This window comes from Fundulus heteroclitus, chromosome 3, assembly GCF_011125445.2.
Source record: "Fundulus heteroclitus isolate FHET01 chromosome 3, MU-UCD_Fhet_4.1, whole genome shotgun sequence".
Classification (NCBI taxonomy): Eukaryota; Metazoa; Chordata; class Actinopteri; order Cyprinodontiformes; family Fundulidae; genus Fundulus; species Fundulus heteroclitus.
This window is the reverse complement of record NC_046363.1, coordinates 22,003,878-22,016,409: the sequence shown is the minus strand read 5'-3', so window position 1 is coordinate 22,016,409 and position 12,532 is coordinate 22,003,878. Positions and strand designations below refer to the sequence as shown.

The window sequence follows — 12,532 nt, the reverse complement described above, 5'->3', positions numbered from 1 at the left end:
ATTTCTCAGAGGAAAACGAGAAGTTCAAACCTAAGTGGAAAATTAAAAGCAGACTGCGAGTACAGCAACAGTTTTTCAGCCCAAGATGGTGGAGCAGTCAGTAAATATGAAGAGAGGCCGATCTGGCTTGTGGATCAAACTCCAGGAGAAAAATTTCACCATGTGATCAGTTTGATAGAACATATTGACAACAGAGAAAAGGCCTGCTTTTCATAAATTATTAGATACAGCATAAAACTCACACTAACCTTTTTCTAAATTGTACATTTTGAATGAGGATGGAACCACATATAACCTCCATTCACAAACAAAGAGCAGAGATCTCCTGTCTGGCAGTCAGGAAAACAGAGCACACATGTTTTGTGGACTCATAAAGGATCCACATCTCAGTTTGCTTTCAGAAAAACAGGTAGTCCAGGTTTTACGAGCGGACCCCCTAGATTATTATCAGTAAAAGGTAGAAACAGAGTGTCTGTGGTGGTTAACCAACTCTAAGACTTACAGTAGAGTTGGTTAATGAAGATTTACTGAGATAAGAAAACTATTGCAGAAGCCTTTTTATGAACAAAAGAGAAAGCTGGAAAGAAAGTCAGTTTTCTTAAAGAGGCCATCTGAAGTTGGAAGTGAAAACCTTTATTGTTTTACTTCAAACTCAGTAAAATTAGTATTCATAAATCAAACCCAGAGAAAACACGCTTCAACTCTGAAAAGGCTCCAGCTGTAGAATCCACACATCAGAATCTAAAATGAATCCCTCAGGCATGAGTTCAGGGTCACACCCAGTGTAATTGCTCACAAGGCTTACTTGTAGCCCCATGGCTTCATAAGTGTAACGTCTTCGCTCGGCTTTTCTGGCTGAAGTCTCCTTTTACAAATGAATTTCACATCTTGACAACCAAACTGACCAGCTGCTAAAATGACCATAGACTGTTAATAAAAAAAATAAATAAAAAACACACCATACACTCTGAAACAATTCAAAATTGTAACAGAAATAAAGGTTGATACAACACAGAGGTAAAACCCTCTTTCTCTTAACCGTCTAACTTTTTGGATCGATCACACAAACCCGTCTTTGTATTTTTTTATCAGACACTGAATAATTTAATTATCAATGCTGCAGTCATTAAGAAAAAAATCCATTATTTAGAAAACTTCCCTTTATTTATAGCCATTTCTTGTTATTGTTGCTTACTTCATTGATTTGTTGTCGCTTTGGTGCTTTGCTGATTTCTGTTGATTCCTCTGCTGTCATCATTAGCTCACAACATTAATGGGGGAGTTGCTAAGACGCCGGATGGGCTGATCAAGCGAACAACATCCTAATTAAGAACCATAATTAAACCCCAAATCACCAAATAAATGTAGGAGGAAGCGCTGCCAAATGCAGGGCAGAATTTAAAAGCATATCTTTCCTGAGTGTGATGGGGAATATGAGATCTTTGGAAAGTAAAGTCAACAAACTTCAAGCCCTGCAACAATACCTAGAATACAATACTGTATATTGTGTTTGATAGAAAGGTGGTTCCTTCTTGGCTTTCCCTGTATGAGTGACATAGACTTCAGACAGAATGGAAAGTGTAAAGGATTTCAGTGTTTTTCACTGAACAATATAACAGAGCTACATATTTACTGTTAGTTTGTGTCCATATTGTTTCCAGACAGAGAATAATGGGGAATTTTGCAACACTATTCTGTCTTCTGTGGGATAAATAAAAGAGCAGCCGCTGTTTTAATGCTGGGCTGCCCCCACGTTTGGAATATCGTGCTTTTAGTATGCTAAAGTCATAACAGGATGATAGCATCATCACCAACCTGAGCAGTGATTAGGAACAGCATGAGAGCAGGAGATAGAAATAGTCAGATACAATGTTACTCATGCAGTGTCACTCAAAAATATGATTGGACTTTCCTTCAAGAGGCTGCAATCAGTCAAAGAGGATAAGTAACAGCTGCTGTCTGAGTCAGATTACGTCTTAAGTTTCTGCTGTTAGTCAAACAAAGTCACTTGTCCAGGAAACAGAAGAAAGACAGAGCTTCTCTCTCTCTATAAAGTGAGGGGGATTTTGTCTGGAGCAGGAACCCATGTCTATCTTTTCCCTAGAAAACTGAGGAATAACGGAAGCACAGAAATCTTAACAGATTTCTCGCTGAAATCACTGTGAAATCACTTCATTCAGTAGCAAAGGTCAAAACAGCAGCATCCCATTTACCCTGAAGGCGGAAGCAAACAAAAAAAACTGTCTCGGTCCCAAAGGGAGGGTCACTATGCAGAAGAAAATCTCTTGATCAGACAGCGTTATTCACACCAGCCCACCGCCTCTGTGCATCAGTGTGTTTGTGCGCCACACCTCTTCTGAAAGACATGCACGGACGACAACGCCAGTTCCTGTTCTGCTTAAAGGCACCACGGTGAAAAGTTGCTATAGTGCAAGAAGGAGCCACACAGAGAAAGAACGTCTCTTTCCACAGCCTTCTAGCAAAAAAAAAAAAAAAGCTACTACTAAACTTTTTTTTTTGTATTTTGTTGAAATCTTATGTGATAGACCAACACAAAGTAGAGGTTAACTGGGAAATACAAGTGAAATGGTTATTAAATAACTTCATAAAGACAAAGAATTTGTGGAAAACACGTCTGGGCATTCTCATTGGAGATGACTTTTGGGAAAACCACTTAATTTGGTTCATCAGTCCTCCCTCTCTGTTCCTGGCCCTGGCCTGCCTCATGACCACGCTCTTAATAATTGGATTGGACTTGTTCATCTGGGAGGTTCTTCTTGTGTCGGACCAGGAAAGGAAACAGATGACCCATTTGGGACGGGAAAAGTTGAAAAGTTCGAGGAGCATGAATACTTCTGCAAACGTTCGTGGAGATCTGAACACACTGACCCGAGAGAGACTAACACAGTCGCCCCTTGTTACCTCGCAGTGGAGGATTGGTGCTTTCATTCATATCTGAAACTACAAGACAGATGACAGGCATTGTGTCACACACTGACAAACACCAGGCTGCATCCTGTTAAACAACCACATCCTTTTCAGGCAGCCTCCATCCCCCCCCACACACCCAAAGCTTTCTCCTCCTCCCTGTCTCTCTCCTCTCTCTGTCTTTCTGTTGTCAGCCCCAAACGTGCAGAGGTCCTTTTTCTTTGTCTCACACACACACAGTGAGGGGGAAGCCTGACAGCCTCATAGCTCAACACCAGCTCATCAGGACACAGAGGAAGCCGCAGCTCAGTTCAACCAACACCAAAGGAGGGGGTGGAAGAGCAGAATGACTGGGTGAAAAACGTCCGTCATCTAGAAACGTTGCTCTACCTGCATGTTATACCAATTCAACGTTGCATTTTTTGATACGGATTCAGCAGCACCGTCTTAGCGTCCATTCTCATGCTGATTCGGAGATTGACTCGATGATCCATTCTTGTTAGAGTGCACAAGGCCAAAAGGGCAGAAAGTCACTAAAACCGGAAGCAACAGCTGCACTGCGACAAGCCGTCTTGATGTCCTTGGAAGGGATTTAGGTAATGGCACAGTCTGTCACTGACGCCCATTTGCAGACAGAGAAAAACCTCTGATACAGCTTGCATTTTTTTATTGCTCAACCGAGCTCTGTGAGTTACATTAGAAAAGCGTTCTTGACTAAATGACCTGGATGAATGAATTTAAAGCACAAAACTATTGTTGATAAAGATAATCTAAGAACTTGATTGTTTGCAGAACCAAAAGCTGTAAAACAGAAAGCCACTCTAAATCTTCCACTGGTTTTTAGGTCGTGGTGTTTTTAAGAAATGGTTTTCTGTGCAGTTAAACCTGCAGTTCTGCCTTGTTTATTTAAGTGCAAACCTTTACTGACCCAATTTGGTTTCATTGTCCAATGATGACAATGAGAATGCGAAAATCTTTCAATCCTCTAACCAAAATGTTGCTCATATGGTGAACTAATTTTATTTTCCGGACATTAAATAAGAAAAAGCTTACAATACTACTACTGTCACAATTTATTTTTTACAACTCAATTTTTAAATACAATACAAATCGACCCTTTATTACTGATATTACTCCATCTAAACAGATTTTGATCATGTTTACCACACTGTTGTACTATATAGGCTCTGAAACATTGCAATCTCTGGTAATGTCCTTAAGTAATTTAACCCATATGTCACTAGTTAAAAAAAACTCTTTGTAAATTTAGGAAATTGTTCATTTAAATGCTTTTGGCTTAAACAATGAGGTACCCTAAGGCTCAGCTGTAGGGACCATGTTTTAATAATCTATAAATGCAGATGTTCGTAGCTACTCCAATGATGCAGAGCTTCATATTATCATGCTTCCTCCTGACCCAGAAGCAATTGATGAACTTTTTAGTTGCATTTCAGACATTAAATGATAAATGACAGAATTTTCTTCAGCTCAACCAAGACAAAAGCGAAGTTTAGTCGCTGACACAGACATTCAGAGAGAGAAACTCACAACGTAACTTCGAACACCGTCAGGCGGCTCTTCAGATCCGGTCAAAAACCTCACCAGCATATTTCATTACAATATAATATCTGAATACATTTCCAAACAGATGAAATAGTTTTTTGTAATATGAAAGGGAAAAGCTTAGGAGCCTTGTATCAGCCAGCTGAGTGTCAGTGCACAGCAACAAGTGGGGAAGGGCCAGCCTTACGTTATTCTTTGCTTCTCTCATCCAGAGAATACCTAAGTCTGTCATACTCTCAGGTCTAGGTACAGGTCTGGTTTCCTCCCTCTCTCTCCACAGCAGGGCGTGACGGGCAGGTGCGTTCCATCAGGGCTAATTACAGTCCTTCATAAGGAGCTGGAACCAGGAGGAAGGTGTAAGGTACCAGAATTTAATGTTAAAATTAGGAAAAGAATAAGTGATGGACTTTCAATTTATACAGGAGAAATGATTACAATATTATTAGCTGTTCAATGGGTGGAAGAAGTTAAACCACTAAGATCAGTCATATGTTCAGATTCTAGCTCATCTTTAATTAGTTCGCAATATAATCATTCAGAAAGCAGGCCAGATATTTTAATAGACAACAGACAGAATAATACAACAGACACTATATAGAATAAATATGATGGGTTTAATTATAAATTTTGTATGGATACTGGCACATTATGGAGTTAAAGGAAATGAACAGGTAGATAAGGCAGCAAAAGAAGCTGTTAGAAATTCATCAGTGGATTTATTTGTTAATTTTAGTAAATCTGAAGTTATAATGTTAATTAAACAGAAAATAATAATAAATGGCAAAAGGAATGGGAGAAAGGAAATAAAGGACGTTGGTTTTATAAAATTCAAAAGAAAATTGGAGAAATGAGAAGAACAGAAATAACAAGAAGAGAAGAAACAATCATTTCTCGATTGAGGTTTGGACATATTTTAGGAAAACATAGGAATGGCAAATGTGAATATTGTGGGGTAGATGAAACAGTTGAGCACGTGATGTTATACTGTAATAAATATGAGGAGGAGAGACAGCAATTAATTCGACATTTGAGTAAAGTAAAAGTTAAATTAGATTTATTTCAATTATTCAGAAGTATTTCAGATAGTAATATTTACAGTATAGTATTTCAATATCTAATAGTAACACATTTATATAATACAATTTAATTCCTGGGAGTCATTCTGGTCCACACTCCATTCCAGTAGATGGCGGAAATGCATCTATCTGTTGTTTGCCAACCTCCAAAAAAAATTCAAAGAAGAAGAAGGAGGAGGGTGTAAGTTCCTTAACGCTTCAGCGTGGCACAGACCTACTCCTTGTCTACCATTCCTCAGCTCAGCCCTCCTGCCTGCGCTCACCTGCCTGTAAACCCTCCAACAAACCAACAGGAGAGAACTAACCGGACCTGTGCCGACAACCTGGACCTCTGGACAGCGCTTCCCCAAGTCCAAACCCAAGCCTCCTCCTCTGTGAGTTCTTCCTCCCTACACTATTTCCACCAGTCCAGCCCAAGTTATTCACCAGCCTCTTGATCTTTCCCAGCAGAGCCCGGAAGACCCTCAGCCTGCTGACACCTTTTTCTTGTTCAAGCTACAACCTGACAATAAACACTTTAACTAAACTGTCTGCCTCTGTAATTACCCTCATTCAGAGTCTTTGTGCTGATTTGTACGCTGTCATCTAATCAACAGGATTTTAATATGACAGAAGATTTGAGCATGTTTTAAATCAAGCCAAGTATCCACATTGTACAATGTAGCGCAACACATTTTAAAGGTAAGTTGACATTTTGTATACATATCCTATTTAAAGTTATCTTGTAGAGCTTTAGCTTTGTGTTATTCGAAATGTATTTTATTTCCAAATTGCAAAAAATAAAGACGATAAGAAAACTTGTATACTTTTCCATATTATCTCAACGTTATGAGACATAAAACCAATCCTGAAGTGACAAAATTATTCATTGCAATTATCTCATGAGAGAATGCATATTTGTTTGAATGCAAATTGACACGTTTCATGCAGTAAATATTTCAAGTATATATATTTATAACCAAGCAAATAAATAAATCTGAAGTAAATGAATGGAAGAGTTGAGTTTAAGCAAGTCTATCCTGGTGGAGAGTGCTATTGTCTTTAAGGGAAATGTAACTGCCAGAGCCACCCTCGTAAAAATTTGATGCCGATATCTGGCAGTCTGCGAGGAAGTTATGAAATCTGCCCTGAAGCATCCTTCAGTCTCTCTGACGCCTGGAGAAGACCGAGGAGACAAGCAGCATGCCATTAAAAACCAAGCACTGCTTATTTAACAATACAGAATCACAGAGACGTTGCTTCTGTTCTTCCTGTAGGTGTAGCAACAAAGGCATCTTTTCTTTATTCCTTCATTTATTTTTATTTATTTATTTGTAAATGGTGCAAATACCCGAATGTCTCAAAAAAACAGACTTGCAAAGCAGAAAATGTGAACAGTGAATAATGAATAAAATGATGTAGTTCTGTTAGTGCGTGTCTCAAATCACATGAATATGTTTATGCATGCAACCAAATGACTATTTTGCATAGTCCTCCTTCCCACGCAAGAAGATAACCAACATGCCAAGTAGCAGCAAGCTAAGTTTAGCTGTTTGTTTTCTATCCTCTTCCTGCATTATTCACCTTTTGGTTGTCAGTTGTTCCAAAGAGCTATGCAGACTCGTTAATAGTATACGTTCCTTTATCCTGGATTTTAGATCCTCCATTATCTCTGTTCTGGTCCTTTATAAACTGTGAAATCTGCACTACCAAGCATTTACAGGGTGAAAACCACACACAGCAGGTTACCCACAGAGCTGCAAATAGTCGTCCTAGAATCAGCACAAACATAAACAGCGATGCCACATGTGAAATTACAGTGCTAGATTCATGTAAAGCCATGTCCCGCTGCAGAGGTAGAACCCTACTGAGAACACTGTTTTTTTTTTGTCTCCTTAAAAGCATTCCTCAGATTTTATTGACTCCTCTCCAGCACAACCTCACCTTGCCTGTTTGAATTGACGCTAAGAAAAGGGAGAGAAAAACCTAAGGCGGTGATTCAAACTGGACACCAAACAAACCACTGTCCCAGAGAGGGGCGGGGGGTCTGAGAAAAGAACTGGAGAAGGCTCAGACAAATGAGCTCCCAAGATCTGAGAGTTACAATAAACACTGAAGAAGTGAAAAAGTGCAATGCCTTTAACAGTCATCATAGCCCTCAAACCTTTTACATTTTGTATCGTTACAACTACAGTGTATTTTAATGGGATTCTCTGTGATAGATCAAATACAAAGTAGTGCAAAATGGTGACATGCAAAGGAACGGATAAATGGTTCTAAAAACTCTCTACCATCAAAAACCTTAAGTGTTGCGCAATTGGTGTGCTGATCCCTGAGTCGATAATTTGAAGAGCCACATTTTGCTGCAGTTATAGCTGCAGGTCTGTTGGGGTATGTCTCTATGGACACATCCAGAAGCTGAATATTTTTGCCTATTCTTCCCTGCAAAAATGACTCAATCTCAGTCAGACTGGATGAAGGCCATCTGTGATCAACAATTTTAAAGCCTCACTACAGATTCTCAATTTGATTTAGGGGTGAACTTTGACTGGGCTCATCATACCACATATTTTTTTTTCTTTCCATAATGAACCATTATTTATAAGGTGCTTTAATACAAACTAAGATCCACAAAGTGCTGTAAACATGCAAATCACATCAACCGTTAAAGAAAATAAAATTAATTAAACTAAAAATGGAGTCAGCCTCTCAAGGTGTGCTGAATGCTTCAGCAAATACATATGTTTTAAGAGGATTCTTAAACTCCAATAGTGAAGAGGTTCATGTGACATGTGAGGGCAGATCATTCCACAACTTTGAGGCGGTTACATCAAAAGCACAGTTTCCTCTTAGTTTTTATCTAAATCAATGCATTGCAGCTCTGGCTGTTAGTTTGAGATCTTTGTCTATCACCAGGTTTCCCCGTCCCTGTTCGAGAAAGGAAAGCAGCCCCAAAGCAGAATGTGGTCACCAAGATGTTTTGCTATGAACACAGTGCTGGTGAAGATTCTCATCCAGAGTCATCCAGGTTATGGTCTTTCCAAAAAGGTTAAAAAAAAAAAAACACTTTTTTTCCAAAGTTTGAAGACTATTCGCTTCCTGGATAGGAAGTGAAACGTCTTCGAACTTCGGAAAAAAGTCCAGTTGTCTTTTGACTTTTTCGGAACGAACACACAGTGTTTGTAGGCTAACATGCAGTACTGGATTTCCACCACACGCAGCAGTTTGTGTGTTGTCTAAAAAGTTTCATTTTGGTTTTATCTAAGCAACTAGTTTCCGATATTTTCTAACTTGTAGCACAGTGTAACTGTGATTTGTTTTGACTTTCTTCTTGCCAGTCTTCAATGAAGGCCAGCGTTTTTAAGTCCAAAACTATAGCTGTCCTGTCAGCAGCTTCTCCCACCTGAGCTGTGAACCTGCACTGCTCCTCTAGCTTCCCGATGGGCCTTCTGCTTGCTTCTTTTATGAATGGACTACTTTACTACCATGTCAGCATAGGCTGTGTCTCAGTAGTTTTGTAGCTCCCACTTTTTTTCAGATAATGGGTTGAACGCTGCTCTGTGAGATGCGTAAAGCATAAACTTCGCTTGAAACTTTTCGCAGCTTCCCGCCCTGACCTGTCTGCTGTGTTCCTTCATTTTCACGATGCTGTTTGTTCAATAATGTTCTGCTACAAACCTTTGAGCCCTTCGCAGAACAGCTGGCAACACTGGATTTTATTCAGACATGCCGGAATTTGAGAATATTAAAGGTGCATGGGGCAAGTTTTTGCAGAAGTCTGCCCCCTCTGGCGATAAGTTAAAACGACACCAGTGTTGTGCACTCACATGGGAGAAGAGGAAAAACATCTACTGCTGCGACTGATTAGGTGTTTTGTTTATAGGCGGGTTGTCTTCTGAGGTAAGAAGTTATAAATATTGAAGTTAACCCGTGTTTTCTCGCTAATGAGAACACGCCCAGGGAATACAACCCAAATCATTATCTCATAAACTGACTAATGGAGTCTACTGCAGTAAATAGAGGAACACTCGTTTTGCACACAGGGCAATTGTAAGGGCATGTACTGGAAAGAAAAAAAAATAATATACAACCTTTAAACTTTTGCAATGCTCCTTTAATACATGCAACACAAGCTGTTTCGCTGTGAAATATTTACAAAATCATTAATATTTTTCCTTTCACTTGACAACATTGTGTCAGTCTGTCACAAAACATACCCATAAATTAAATTACATTTGGTTGTTGAAACGTGACAATTGGAAAGAAGGTCAAGGGGTATAAGCACTTTTTCAAAGCCACTCTGTAATGTTTTCCAAACGGATTTCGTCTTTCACTCATGTGGATATCAGAGGATGGAAAGAGCACATGCTCTTCATGAGGCACAATTTCTCCTCTGAATTGCAGGAAGCTCATTATTAAGTCCCCAACATGTCTGAACAGACACAGCACCTTGTGAGCCTTCTCCGCTGACACAACACCCAGGAGAGGTGAGAGGACGCTACGCAGGTCCAAAGAAATTAACGACAGCACAAACATCTCACCACGCAGGCGAGTCACAAGTTTCAAAACTACGGATCCAGTCAGGAGTTTATTCTGCTCATCATCATGTGCATGCATTTGAACTTTTCTTTTTAATGGAACCTTTCTGGCTGACTATTTGATAAATATTCTTATCAGAATTCGTAGTTATTTTAAAGGGGTTGGTTATCTGACACGGATTCACATCACAAGCTTAAACCATAAAATTTTCCAATAGGCTTGAGTCAAGGGCCCTTCCAGAAGCTTAACGTTAGCCTGCTTTAGCCATTTAAAAATCAGTATCATTAACAAATATTGTTGAGATGTTGGGACATCCGACTGAGCTCAGGTTTCCAACATGTGACCAAAATGACTGGACTGTCTTTTGTAACACCAGTGTTCGCTTTCACATCAACATGGACTGAAACCGGCCTTCAAACATGATTTAAAGCTGTCCCTGTGGACAAGCTAAGTGTCTCCAGGAGATATGTTTCAAGGACAGAGAAGACTGGGCTACTAGGCCACAGCGACAAGATGAATGTTTGGAAGAATCAACGTAAGGCTTTCAAACTAACTAAAACTGCAAAAAGGCGTTGAGCATGGTGGTGGCACCATCATGATGGGGAGCTGTTTTGCTGGCTGTGGCACCGGTGCATTGCACAAAGTGGGTGGAACAATGAGGGAAGGCTAACTTCACATTAAAACCTAGCTGAAACGTGGACACAATTTGGTGTTTTAACTGGATAATCATGACAAACACACGTCCAATCTGATTTTGGAACGGATAAAGCAGGCTGACCTTCAGCTTCAGGGATCACCCTGACCTCAATCCAGAGTAAAATCTAAGGACTGGGCTTAAAAGCCGAGTCATGTCGGGAAATTAGATGATTGAAATTAACTCAGCTCAGAAATCGTTTATGCCAAGGGTGGTCAAATCTCAAAAAGCATGTAGTCGAGGTGCACTTTGCTAAGGGACGTTTAACCAAGTAATACGAGGCGTGTCTTCATATATTTGAGCCTGTATGCATGACACTGTTATTATTCAGCCATTCAGCCTAAAAATAATACAAATAATAATGCAAAAAAAAATGTATGACAGTCATGCCTGTGATGAGTCCACGTAAACTTCTCAACCAAATTGTGTTTCATCATTATTACTCTGTATTAAAACAATGAGTGTTGTCAGTTTATTAGTCGTTTCCATGGACAATCTTTTCTGTAAGGCAGTTTTTTAAAACCAATCCTAATTTGCCGTTGAACACCATGCAGCAAAGATGAGACGCTGGGCCCCGATGAGCTCTTCTCTACGTTCACCCTCACACACACCTACATCCTCTCAGCATGACGTGAGCTCGCACTGAAACTGGTTGATTATTTTTGCCTTGTGAGTTCAGACTGGTTAATCTCTGTTGAGCTGTTTTAGGTTTTATATGGAAAACAGCAGGCTGGACTCTTTCATCCAACACTTCACGTCTTCCTTTTATTCAGAAGAGGAGCAGGGGGGGCTCAGAGTAACCATGGAGACTAACAAAACTGATCTATTGGTGTTTGCCGGCTAAACCAGAGATCATGTTCACAAAATATCTGCCGCTCGGGACTCTCTGCAAGGATTTACACAAAGCTTTACTGTACTTTCTCTTCACCTTAAGCACTTTTTATGAGTTTGTTTGACCTCCCAGCTTTACTTTGAGAACTTGCTGATTTTTCAGACCAACTGCAATAAAAGCTGAACTTAAAATGCCCTTCATTTACACACAGAAAAGATAAAAAAGAAAAAGGAGACTGCAACAAGCAAAATTCTTACATCACTCACCTTGAAAGTCCAGGTGGAAACACTGGGTCTGATGGAGGATATTTAAATGCAGCCAGAGAGGAAAATTCCTGGGCAAGATTACAGTCTGAGCAAAACAGCCTGGAGCAGCACTCCCGTGTAACATGCGCTCACATGCAGCGCTCTTTCTCTCTGAAAGCATCAATTTCTCCACCGCTTTGGGGAGGAGGGAGCCGCAGCGTGACGGAGTGAGACCAGCCCCAATTAAAATCAAGCCTTTCGGCTCCTCGTCGTCTCAAAGGGGGCGGGGTTTGCATCTTTGACAGCATCTTTTCCGTGACGTTTGGAGAAGGAGAACCCCCCGCCTAAAATTAAGATCACACAGTAGAAAGTGGGAGAAAAAAAATCATACCAAATTATCTAATCTTAATATAAATATATCTAGCATTTTACAAGGAATATATTTCTTAACCCGTGTCATGTGTCATATATTATTATTATTATTATTATTATTATTATTATTATTATTATTATTATTATTATTATTATTATTATTATTATTATTATAACATCTTGAACTGAGGTAGCTTGTAACAAAAACGACATCCGAATTGTAAGGTGCAGTTGAAGATTATGATGTGCTGCTACCTGCTGGAGAAATGAATGAGTTACAAAGTTTCAGGAATACAAATCTGAT

General features: G+C 39.6%; 1 protein-coding gene across 3 annotated transcripts in view; it reads right to left on the bottom strand.

Annotated features, from left to right (window-relative positions):
• The window catches only part of osbpl3b (oxysterol binding protein-like 3b), a 56,550-nt gene extending 44,523 nt beyond the window's left edge, over positions 1 to 12,027 (bottom strand). For all 3 annotated transcript variants that reach the window (XM_012862636.3, XM_036132966.1, XM_036132960.1), the window contains exon 1: positions 11,878 to 12,027. The gene's annotated coding sequence lies outside the window, so the exon portion shown is untranslated. The remainder of the gene's footprint in view (positions 1 to 11,877) is intronic.
• Positions 12,028 to 12,532: the final 505 nt, after the last annotated feature.